General features: G+C 39.9%; 2 protein-coding genes across 7 annotated transcripts in view; one reads left to right on the plus strand and one right to left on the minus strand.

Annotated features, from left to right (window-relative positions):
• LOC148360299 (uncharacterized) overlaps positions 1-13,353 on the plus strand; it is a 120,969-nt gene that overhangs the window by 67,909 nt on the left and 39,707 nt on the right. The window contains exon 3 of one of the 5 annotated variants that reach the window (XR_015851305.1): positions 3,267-3,338. The exons of the other annotated variants lie outside the window; for them this stretch is intronic. The gene's annotated coding sequence lies outside the window, so the exon portion shown is untranslated. The remainder of the gene's footprint in view (positions 1-3,266; positions 3,339-13,353) is intronic. 5 annotated transcript variants of the gene reach the window in all.
• Positions 1-13,353, minus strand: part of LOC148360300 (A disintegrin and metalloproteinase with thrombospondin motifs 2-like) — a 145,704-nt gene that overhangs the window by 57,081 nt on the left and 75,270 nt on the right. The window lies entirely within an intron of this gene.

Consider the following 13,353-nt stretch of genomic DNA (forward strand, 5'->3'; position numbering starts at 1 on the left):
TCCTTAACCTATCCAGTCATGTCACACCACGCATACTAAACAAAAATATAATTTCAAAGTCACTTATCCTATTACGCTTATTCACTCTCAGACCCCATGGTTAACAAATGGAAAAAAAAGGCTGGATTTATGGTACAAGGATCCCTTAACCACCTGGATCTTTAGGGCGCCAATGACTACGAAACTCTGGACAGTTTACTCCACTGTTAATGTTTCCTGGCCTGTTTTTGCATCGTGGCAAAGTTGGCACAAGTCTGTTCCTTAATGTTGTGGGCCAAGTTCTTCTTCTGCCCCCTCGGACTGTGCCCCGGAGAATTATCTTGGGCAGTCCTGATGAATTTGTGACGCGACCATACTAAACTGGATTCGATTATAAAAATAAACATCAGCTCAATGGTACTTTGGTGAAGACTCGTTAAAGTTTTTTGACGAGACTGCTTTCTCGAAGTATGACCACAAAAATGCTCTTATTGTCTCTGGTGCTAACTTGTTTTTCCATTTTTGAGCTCCAGCATCTGCTCTCACAGGCAAACAGACGTTAAGCATATGAGAAAGCTGCCCAATGAAGGGTCGTTGTCATTCGAACCTGGCAAATCTGTGAAGTGATGTAAGAGCTCTTAAGACACCTGGGGACTGTTTCAAATAGTGGAAATAAATGCAGGATTTTTGTCAAGTGCTGGGGTTGAGTTCAAGGCTTGAAAATGCTTCCAGACAGAACTTCTCAGTGGGTTAAGCTAGACTGGAACAAAACACTCTTTACGTACTATTCATGTAAAAGAATGTTGCCTCTCCTAGTCATCTTATTTCCGCTAGTTGGACATGAAAAGCTGTCATTAAAATCATGAGACGTCTGTCTCATACACTTTCCAGCTCTAAAATAAGATGTTTCGGAGTAACATTCCAGCTCTATATATAGAGTTCATGAACTCTGTGGCCTTTGCCAGTAGGAGTTTGAGCTCTTTTGTTTTGTTCAGTGAAGATGCATTTGTTTTTCTTCTCCACATCCTTTGTCTTTAACAAAGCGTGTATGAATATAGCCTGGCTTTTGAATAAAAGCCGTTTGAATAATGTTTATCCTTACAAATATCCAGAAACATCCCGCTGGGTGAGAAATGTACATAAAATAAAACCCAGCGCTTTGATTTTTTTATTGACTCTGGTAGGAAAAAAACATTTCAAGGAAGGTCTTGTTTTTGTGTTTTTAATTTGTGAAGTAGAACAATGACATCATTTGCTTGGAAAATGTCTCGGAATTGAGAACCCCCCCCTTTATCTTGTAGATTTGGATACTCTGTCAAATTCAACTTGACCTTTTTCCTTTCTTTCCTGGCAAATCTTTAACATATTTGCAAATATACATACAAAAGTCTGCGTGTTGGCTACTTGCAGTACATTCTGTAAGGTCTACCCAATGTTTTGGAGATTTTGACTTGTTTTAGCCGAAATAAATTGATTTGGCCTATAGCATATCAAAACTGCAAAATTGAATGAGTGATACTTTTGTACCAGACCACAATCCGTTCAAGATAGGTGTTTGAACACTGAATTATTTTGAGTACCAAAACATTTTCCCACATGAATAATATTTACTGTTAAATGTTCCTACGCATTCCGAAATACTCTAAATATGAATACATTTTGTACCTAAACAACTACAAATACACAAAAATATTTAATAATAATAATAATAATAAACATTTTCAGGACTTCTTAGCCCTTGTATTTTTATTTAATTTTTTTAACTCAAAATCAATGATGCGTTATATATTGACAGATTTAGAAAACAATTACTCTTTTTAATAAACCATTGCGAGATGATTTGGATGAACAAAAACGTATTTCGGAGATATTTTTTCACATGATGGCGGCCAAATACAATTAAACACATTTACGCAACACACATGTGAATGTATTAGCAAATGAGAGTCAATGTGTTTTAATATGCCCTGCGACTGGCTGGCATCCAGTTGAGGGTGTCCCCTACCCACCGCCCGAAGATACCTGGGATGGGCTCCAGCACCCCCCGCGACCCTACTTAGGATAAGCGTTTGATAATGGGTGGATGGATGGATGAAAATACCACACATTTGCACAAACATTTGCATTTCCTTAGTCTTGGTATTGTTTTAAAAATGTACGGTTTTCATTTTTAACACGATTGCACTGAGCTACTTTGGTCTTAATATCAATAGGATGCGTCAATTAATGTGATCTTTTTTCCTAATACGGCCGGGGGTGCAACTTATATTCCAGCGAGACGCATCTTTAGAATCTTCGACACATTATTACCAGGTATATCATTTCACATGTTTTCACACTAAACCGCGAGAGGGCGCTCTAGGCTTATGCCGGTCGTTTCAACCCTGCCCCGTCGTGCTGAAAAATATGGTCGATTGATATTTGGGTACACGCACGGGTATTAAAATGACAATCACACAGGTGGGCCCGAGGCAGGGAATGGCTCGATGGCGGTGGGGCGGTTATTATGTTCTGCCAGCTGCTTCTGCTTCCTCCCGCTCCGTGGCCTCGGGCGCCATCCCTCGAGAGCACGAGTGGCTTATTACGTGTGTCGTGTTTGTACCTGCCCACTTTTTCTTTTATTCTAGTTAAACAAGCGACTTAACAACAACGTCTAACAACTCCCGTTCGCCCCGTGTGTTTTGCTTCTTTAATTTGCGACGTTTGAAGCCTTGAATGCAACACTCACACACTTAAAACTAACCAATTTTATCACTTGAGATGCCGATTGATGGACACTTTGATAAGGTATGAGCAGGATTATGATTTACTGAATTCATAGTAGCGCTTGACTTTTTATTTCATCCAATCACAGCTCAGAACGGTAAAGAGTACCTAATATTATTAATACTAAAAATAGCTCAAGTTTCAACGTGGGTTCATGCAGCTTATAGTCAGGGGCGGCTTATCTATGTACACAATGTTTTTTCCTTTAAAAATGTACTGGCTTATAATCAGATGCACCTCGGTCTGAATTTTACTCAATTTAACTTTTAAATCCGCTTGATGCACAACATACAGCACAGATGAAATGACTTCCTTTTCACTCCGTTCAATAAATAAGACACAAATACATAACACAGTAAACACGGTAAAAAAAAGAATGCATATAAAACATCAAATTTCTATTTCCTGTACATGTTTGAATAAAATAAAAACATACCATTATTTTATAATACATCTACTTTTTCAACAAAGTTTGGTTAAAATAGAGGCATTTTGTAATAAAGGTTTTACTTATGTTTTAGGTCACCCTGAACTGTCCAAGGAAAATCTTGGACACAATCAACCTAAATGTCGTGGAAATCTGCGCCTGAAGGGTAAAATTTGGAGCAGTGTTAGTTTTTAAAGGGACTGTGTGTAATATTTTGTGCCTCCAGTTTTTTTAAGATAGTTATCTGGCTACTTTTATAGCTTTCTAGCTAGCTATCTTTGTATATTTCTAGCTATTTAGCAAGCTATCCAACGTTTTACATTTTTTCCCATGCTATTGATCCAACATTTTTTTTTTTTTTTACTATTTTAGCTTCCTATCTAGCTCCCATTTAGTTTTTACCAGAGTATGGACTTTACAATATTATTATTTTTTATAACATCATATTTTGCCTTTGGATTTTATGTTAACCAAGTTCCATATTTAATTTTTCCATACTTTGCTTAACATATTTCCGTTCCTTTAAAAATATTTCATATCGCTGATGTGATATTTTACTAGTGAGTTTGTTGTCGTCGTTGGTGCTCTGTTACAGCCCTGTGAGACTTTTTGTGATAAAGGGCGTCACAAATAATTATGACTTGACAGTAGGCATTAATGCACATAGAAAAGCATTAGCAGTTAGCGCTGTGATAGCATTAGTCGTCAAATCCCATGAATTTGCCAATTTTTTAACGCAAATTTTATTAGGCATAGATGCAAAGACACTAGCATTTGCGGTTAGTGGCCGTGTCCACAATGCTCGCATTAGAAGTCAGTTCCTATGAAACTGGCATTTGGTGCTTTATTAATTTGCGTTGACTGGTAAATAGATGCTAGCCACTAAGGCGATTCAGCTAACAGCTACGTTGCAGGGGCCTCCAATGTGCACCCTAATAACAACCAAGATGAGTAGCAAAAAAGTAGCTTTCAGAATCAAAACGGTTGCTGGCCTCTAGTTCAAATAGTTCATTTTTGAAAATTAATTTGCATGATTTAATGGTGCAAGGACACAAGCATTAGCGACTACCAGCCGTGTCCACGATGCTAGCACGAACAGGAGTAGTTAATCCCTGTGAAACTCGCATCAGCTACCAAATTATTTAGTATTGACCGCCAAAGAGAGGTGGGTAAAGAGGGTAAAGCCAAGCCAGCCACCAAAGTGATGCTTTTCGCCAATACGGCTAGCAGCCCAATGCGGCTTGCGTCTGCGTTAAAGTACGGGAAGTCGCCGTGTCGCTATTCAAAGCGGCGTTTCCTCGTACGCAGGTTAGCGCGGCGAGCAGCAGGTCGTGTTGTGCGACGACGTTGACGTGCGGCGAGCCTCCCCGAGGGTGGTCAGTGTTGTGTGGTAGCGCCAGTTATGTAACGGGCAACCCAGGGACGATGAGATGGCGAGTGACTTCCTTCTTCCCACGACTGTCACACACACAAAATGCACGCCGTTTTAAATCTGGCACTCCTCACAGAAGCGTGGGAGTCATCCAGGATGCGTCTCCGCTCCAGTTTGCGGCCTCTCGAAATTAACGTCCGGCTAAAAATTGTGTACACTCGCTCGACGACAGTCTTGTTAAAGGGTAATAACTGTTAAATTGAGCCGAATATTACCTGTACGGTGCGACTTGTTGAAATGTTGATGTTCTCGGGTTAATGGAGCTTTTCGTGTCAACGAGGCTTTCATGACTGGAGAGGCCACGCTACATTTATCGCCGTTACAGATGTGTGCTCACTTCACCAGCGTGGCCGATTTAGAGCGCCTCGTCGATAACATACGTGTGCCTAATAACTGCGGGGAAACACAAATCTAACTCGTCCCAAGTCAATCTAATTTGTGCGTACACGAATTGAGTCAGACCTTTGTCAGCTGGATTCGTTCTTACTTTTAACGGGTGAAAAGACGGGAACGAGTGGGATCACACAGGTAACGTTCTGTCTGAAGCAAACTTTTCTTTGGCGTCAGCAAATTTGTACTTTGTGCAAAATAGATGTTATCACTGGAGGTATAGCACCTAAGAAATGTGTTTTTTCCACATTATGAGGTTGTCATCAGGATAAAAAGAAAATTAACTTAAGAACAATTCCCGCTTTCAAAGTCACTTGCTTGAGGAATGAAACGAGGGCTGATTTGAGTCCTTTTGCTTCTGATCTGGCAATTAGCAGATGATTAGCCTTTTTCTCACGTCCAAGTCTTTTTTAGCACTCGCTTGCATCATTTACACGAAACATAATTTGAGGATTTTATTTAGAAATGGCTGTTGTGATTGTTAACAAGCCAGAAACTCTTTGAGGCTTTTGGTATTTGAGTCTGAGCTTTATTGCACTGGAAGGCTTTTATTTTTTTATATTTCTAGGTGATCACTTTCGTGAGCCATCTTAGACATTTTGGACCAATTTACAGGGACCCACAACACATGTTCTACTGATACCTATACCCCCCCCAAAAAAATTAAAGTAAAATCAAAATCTGAGGACCAGAATAGTAAGAAAAACATTAAAATGAAGGTAAATAATGTGGTGATGCGTCGTCGGCATTGAAGGAGTTACAGTAATCCCTCGGTTAATGGGGACCAAAACCACCCGCGAAAAGTGAAAATCCGCGAAGGAGCGACGTCCCTTCAAAAATGCTTGATTTTTTTTTTTTTTTTTAATCATTTTATTTTATTATTATTATGTTTTGGACCTGCGAAGCTCTGAACCCGCGAACGTGGAACCACGAAGTAGCGAGGTCCCACTGTATGTATATATATATATATATATCAGGGATGTGATTTTTCCGCTAATTCGCGGAATTCCGCTTTTTTTATCTCCAAAAATAAAATTTTAAAATTTCCGGTGTTTTAATTGGTAAAAAAAAACGATTTCGTCTCGACAGCATGCCATTTGAGTGTTTCCGTAACTGAAATGAAACGTACTTGCGATTGGTTGAAGTCTCGTGTTGACCAATAAACGCGCTTGTTATAGGAGTGTGCCATTGTTCATTTCTCACACGTTTTTGCCGGGTGTTTAAAGAAAGATGTCCGTGATCGAACGCAAAGATGCTCCGCGAGCTAAAGAAATTGATAAGATTGTAAAAAACAAGTTTCGATGGGACTGGTTGGAGAAGGAATTATCTACGAATGTTGGAAAGAAGACTGTGACGAATTTGTTCAATGACTTTATTCGGAAGATCGATCGTGCCGGGAAAGCACTTTGCATTTGGTGTCATGATACCATCGACTATGGTGGGAGAGGTTTCAAAGCTCTTGAAAGTCACGCAAAGAGCAAAAAACACGTGAAAGAACTCCAGTCAAGAACGACAAATTATTCCATCGCTGGAAGTTTCGGTGCCCAAACGAAAACTCCAAAACTTTACGGCCTCCATCCCTTATTGACATCACAATCGGAAGCGGTAATAAAGAGACGTGATCCACCCCAACAACCTGTACCAGTTGCTGATAGAGTCGTGAATTTTGAGGTAGGTGGTAAACTTTTCAAATTTATTTGACAGTTTTCCCATTTTTTTCGAAAATATTATAACGTAATAAAAATGGCCATAAATATTTAACAATTACAATAATAGATTTTCATGTGTACATTACACCAACACTTTACTGTAGGGCCTATACTTATTGTACTTTCATTTATCAAATACTTGGATACGCTGCTATTAAAGAAATAAATTATTACATTTAAAATATGATTTAGGAAATTTAAAAATATTATTAAGCCTAATAGTAATCAAAACTATTGTCAGTATTTATATTTTTTAAATTAAGTACTTGTATGATATTCTACCATTGATTTTCTTAATGGCCACGATATTATTAGAGTCCAGACTAAGAGTGATCCCAAAAGCTGGTGGCGGCACGCTTTGAGGCGGTTTCCTACAGACCTGGATCCCGTTAGCCGCCTGCAGTTGTAGAAAGATGCCGGTCGTCTAGGGTCTCCCTTGCCACTGGAACCATCTTCTTTACAATTAAGATAGTGGCGTTGGGGAAATGTTTTTTAATGTGACTGATTTTGAGTTGACTTAAACTGTAATTTTATATGGGATAGTTCAATATACATTGAAAATTTATGCTGTTGTCTTGTCTATTTCTTTGTCATCTGAGTGCATTGAAAGTACTTAAAAAAACCCATGAGCTCCGGGGGGGGGCTTCGCCCCACTTTTCCCCCCACCAGGGCACTGCCCTGGTCCTACCTGGTTTTCCCCCCCCCCCCCCCAGCTAGCAATCACCCCCCCCCCCCCCCCCCCCCGCTAATTTTCAGATAATTTCACTTTGGTCAAATCACATCCCTGATATATATATATATATATATATATATATATATATATATATATATATATATACACAGGACATCGTAGTTGATTTTTTTTTTAACCCCAAGAATTAGAAAATAACAAAATAAAGCAAAATGTCTTTATGGCACTTTTTCCACAACATGCCACTTGAAGAGGTGTATGAAATGCAACTTCCTTTTGGGGATTTTTTTTAAATTTACAAAAGCATTTATTGTCAAATTTAAAAAATCACAACACCATATTGTCAAGCTAATAGGATTTTATATATTTTATCATTAAAAGTACCTTAGTTTAATGAAAAAATATCAAATATCCATTTTCTTTATCAGTCAAGAAAACATTTGTTTAAAAGTAGAAAACCAAAACAGCTGACTAAAAAAGGATTGTTCTGTTTTAGTAAATCCAACTTGATGTAGGAATCATGGAAAATAACATGACAACCATCTTATGTGCCTACTCATCAGTTTTCATCTTTCAAATGAGATTTTTTTTATGATTACAATTCAAATGCCATGTCCCATCCATCCATCATCTGCACCCTTTATCCTCACTAGGGTCACAAGGGTGCAGGAGCCCGTCTCAGCAAATTCAAACCCTCGTCCATGAAATAAAATACAAAATAAAATAGTAACTTACTTTGTGTCACTAATACCCACAGAAGACTATTTTTGCTTGGCGACACATACGCACATATAACGTGTCCCCAAAGTATAGTGTGATTAACAAGATCCGCAATCTCCAACATGAAGTAATCAGGCACGAGGACACAAATCTTTCTCTGCTGAAGCTGAAGGCCACAGACCACTATTTATTGCCAATCTCCCCACTAACTACCCAGACGGGTAGAGCAACACGTTTGCCGCCGGCATACAGCAACACCGTGTCGCTCTTTGTTTGTCCTTCCGTGACTTTTTTTGAATAGGAATATGATAAAAGAAAGAGAATAAATGCATTGGGTGAAAATGTGGGAGTGTCAATGTCAGATTTTATGTGGTCTGGTAAAATATCAGCATGTTTTTGGTGTCATTTGGTTTCGTGCTGTCTGCTGTCAATATATTTAATGGGCAGTCAGGTAAACAAGTCACTATACAATAACAATAACAATGGAGTACGGTAGTGCAGAGGAGAACAGATGTGCAAAGGAGTGGCTAGGTACAAGAGAACTGCCAGCAGTGCAAGGACAAAAAAAACAAAACAAACAGATTAGCAGATGGGTAGGCTTGCTATACATATGCTATATATACTTAAAGATTTGAGTTTTTGGCAGTATTCAAGTTGTCATTTTTCAATCGACAACCAAAGCATTGATTTTGTTTAATATAGAATTGTTGGAGTACCCAGGTATCACTGTATATATATATTTTAGGCTAACGTTTCTGGTGTTCGGCAAGAAAAAGCTCAAATAACACAAGTCTGCCACTTTCAATCATCTTAATATTCAGTTTTACTTCTTCAATCGTACCGCTTTTCCTTTTTTTTAAGTGATGGAAAAGTTAGATAACGTCAAACCAGGTGAGGAACGTATTGCAACATCGCAAAACCCAGCATGAATTCCGCCCCATCGCAAAAAAAAGCTTGCCGACTCGGAAGACCGTAATTCGTCGTGGCATCAAAAGTCAATTTGTTTTGGAGCCGTATTCAAACGGGGTGTTAGAAACCCGAGTTTGTCTCAGATGTGAGGAGCCTCCGCGCTATCGTGTGGCGTTTTCCCGCTTTTGTGCTATGCTTAATGAGGTCGTCTTAGTGGAAGTACAGCAGGATGCTGCTTGAAATCCTCCCACTTTGGGCGCCGTTGCAGCTCCTGTCCTGGAGGTAGCCTCGGGGCTGACAGGTGCGCACCCGGGTCTTTGAAGGAGAGGGTGGGGTAAGATTTCCTGGGTGACGCTGTTGTGTAACCATTCCATTCCATTTACTTGTTTTTGCTTTATCCGCATCATACTTATCCCTCCAAAGTTCCGAATTCAGATGGTTCCAGCAATGACATTGTATCACGAGACCGACGTTAATGGAAACCAGATTTTCGATTAAAACGAATTGAAACGGGATTCATCAAATGCGACCAAAGCCTCATTCAATGAACTGCAACTGCTCTCTAAGTACACTAATGTTCATAAATATACCACATACAGAAATACGGCTAGAAAAATGCCCAATATGAAGTTACTCTACAGTACAAAGCTTTACTAGCTAAGAACGGTTTAAAAAAACAACATCGAAGATTGAATGAAAATTGATGAATGAAAATTATGAAATTTGGCACCCTTTTCCACTCATTGTGCCGGATTGGTCGCCGGACGCACGAAATAGCCATCCAGCGATTGTTGTTTCCGTGTAGATTTCAGAATGTTTGAGTTTTATTCGACATCTTCAATGACCGTCTGCTTTTCGCATTATCGGGATGTCTTTTTCTGATTAAAGCCTTTTCCCAGCAGACCAATACTTCCTTCATTTCTGCCGTCGATAACGTGATCGTGTACCTAGCGAGCTCCTTTTTTCGTAACCAAATTATAAAAAGCTTATCCGTATCTTCCTTCTGCGATAATATTTTGCTTCTTTCCGATCTTCTTTTCTGGCTCTTTTTCTCCCTCCCCTTTCGCAGGACCCTTGGCTGGAAACCAACAATGCACGATAGCCAAAATGAACTCAGCCCTGGTTGCTAAACATACTAAACCATTTGGCAATTTAAGGCAATGGGGTTGCAAGGGGCTCAACTAGATGATAAACCACGCAGGACACTGAGCGGTAGCGCCACTGACTTTGGATACCGGAAAACCGATCGTATAACGAGGAAGAGTCGAATGCGAACTTCGGATACCGAAACATTTGTGGAAATAAACGTAGTACCGCTGTAGTCTTCATTGGCATTGTCTACTTTCCTCCTGTTTATTTGCAAACGGTTTCTGAACACGTCCTCTGAACGGAGTCATTAGTCGGCCCCAAAAGTATCCTTGGGGGATTGCCTTGACATATTGGTGTCAAGACTAAATGTCAAAATCTTTCACTCTGTTTATCAACTTACATCATTATGGTGGCTTGCGGGAACTGATCGAGTTTACTTGTATCCGTTCGCAAGCTCATTTGCATCTGTGCTCGACTCACCTCCCATTGATCACAGGGATGCGTTCCTGGCAAGGGACAGAGAATGGATAACGTCCTGCTTCTCTGGCCAGACGGCCATACAGTATCATATATACATTATAATCCCCTCCTCTGGCAGATAACAGGCTTCTTTTTATTGGGGGATTGTGTCATATTTTACCATAAGATGTTGCTGTATTTTGGAGTGAAACTAAAAACCATTGTTAAAAAGCACAAAGAAGAATATAAATGTTATTATATTTTGATTATTTTCCCTTGGCAGTCCGGATCAAAATGCTTTACATGTGGCCCCCGGGCTGTACTTTGTGTTCAAAGATGCGTTTTCTGTGTTTACCGATAACAACAGATCCACTGTGCAGCAGTACGTCAAAATAATTCCCCTTATTTACATTTTCAGTCCTGCAGTGTCAGGAGCGGCCAGGCAAAGGTGAGGGAGCTGTACTCTACGAATGAAATATTAATATTGGAAGCCAATTAAACCTTAGCGGTTGGAGTGTCCTATGCGTTCAGAGCAGACATTAGCGCGGCGCTAATAGGGTGATTTCCGTCACCTGGAGTCAGGCCGACTGTCGCCACGGCGACAAACCCGCCGAAAATGGGGAAACCTTTTCTGTTATCTTTTGTATACTGTTCTCTCATTTAACAGTATAAAAGGGGATTAGGGTAATTGGCTACAACCTTCGGTACCCCAGGTAGAAATATTTAAATAACAAAATTGTGCACAGGTCAAAATAATGACTAAATATACATGTACAGAAAAAAATATATATATCTTCCTTTGGTGTGATGTAATCCGGTACAGTGGAAGTATTGGACGGATGAATACAGTGGATTAAAAAATTAAAACTTATTTGGGAATTGTCAAGTTTTCAGGAAATGTCCTCGGTTTAATCGTACCCTCATTTTCTTTTTAATGCTCATTGATTGGTTACAACCATGCAATTTAGCAATGTTAATGTATGCGTCGTTGTCCTATTTCTCGAAAATTGCAAGCTTCGTGTCTATGGTGATCATGATATTGCTGCTTCCTTTAGCATCATTGCAAGTCTTGAGACCCATAGTGAATAAATACACTCCAAAAAAATACAGTGGTATGGCCGAATCGCAAATCAGATTTCGAACTGAATGAAGAAAGAGAAATGCATTGTGGGAGAGAGTTGAGCCAGTAGCATAATCAGCATTTTCATGATGCCATGACGCAAACCTATAGCAGACCAGCATTTTATATGATGTTGACCAATAGCAGACAAGCATCTTATTCATAAGTCACATAGTCATACGCACTAACACTGAAAAAAAAAATCTGTGTTTACGTAAGTAGCACAAAGGCTCGACTAGCTTTAATATAGTATTTATTATAAAAAATGTTTGTTGCCTGTCTAGCCCCAGGGAGCTCTTGATCAAGGAATTGACGTCTCCGTGTTAGACGAGTCCTTGGAAATATCTGGCTGGATAAGAATCTAGTTTGGAACAATATTTTGCTTACTAGCCAATCATTCAATCATTTATACGTTTTCCTGGCCACAGCCTCCAAAAATGCAATTTGTTTTCAGACAAGAGCTCACAAGTTCGGAAAGTCTCTTAATAATAGTCAATTTAGCTACCGTACCATGTGAGAATTTCTTCCTTCTGGCTTTGCCTGGTGGTGGAATATGCTGACTGGTCATTTCTAAAGGACACGCAGCATCCCTTCCCTTTTCCAGTTCTGTCTTTTGCTGGCTCTCTTCCTATTCTTAGCGGGAGATGACATGATCTCCATTACAACCAAACGGAGTGAATTTGCTGCGTAATGCACCATTGTGAGCAAGCGCTCTTCCTTATGTGCGGACACGCTCACAATGTTCACGATATTCGGTTGTCGGGGCTGCAGCTATTATTGATGAGAAGGAATCAGGTTATCAATATTCGAGTAGCGTCGCCGAGGCCACCAACGAGTGTGGGCCTTCGTACCTAATGGGGAGCATAGTGCAATGTCCTCACACTTTGGAGTAAGGCTGGACCATTTTCAAATACCTTATTGCAATTTTTCAGACAAGTATTGCAATATTTTAAAATTCTGTGCTAGTACTTAACCCCTCCTGTTGTCTTTGGGTCAAAATCGCCTGTTTTGTTAAAATCCAGAAAAATGCCCTTGGATGATATTTTATTTAACGTTAAATGTTGTGACTTTTCCTACATCACATTTCCATGTAAGTAAAATGTATAAAAAGGTACAAAAATGGTCCTTTAAGGGAATCCAACACAAGGGTTAAGGGTTAATCATATTGACAGGCTTTAACCTTAAGGAAACAGGGAGCTCAAACTGCAGTGTCTTGTGATTACAAAATAGCACTACGCCAGAACGCAATATCAATTAGATTTCAGTTAAACGTGCAGCCTCACTTTGGAGTTATAACTTGTCTATTATGACTTGTTTTTGTGGGCAGCACGGTGGCGCAGTGGTTAGCGCGTGTGCGGCACAGTTCTGAGGTCATGAGATCAAACCTCCTGTGTGGAGTTTGCATGTTCTCCCCGTGCTTGCGTGGGTTTCCTCCCACATTCCAAAAACATGCATGTCAGGTTAATTGGCTGGTCCAAATTATCTGTCCCTGTGTGCCCTGCGATTGGCTGGCAACCGGTTCAGGGTGTCCTCTGCCCACTGCCCGGAGATAGCTAGGATCGACCCTACTGAGGATAAACGGTGCAGATAATGGATGGATGGATAGTACTATTGTTGTTCTCAAATTTTATTTAGTTAAAAAGACGACAAAAAGGATTACAA

Source organism: Urocampus carinirostris, chromosome 9, assembly GCF_059441175.1.
Source record: "Urocampus carinirostris isolate Australia breed hairy pipefish chromosome 9, RoL_Ucar_1.0, whole genome shotgun sequence".
Taxonomy (NCBI): Eukaryota; Metazoa; Chordata; class Actinopteri; order Syngnathiformes; family Syngnathidae; genus Urocampus; species Urocampus carinirostris.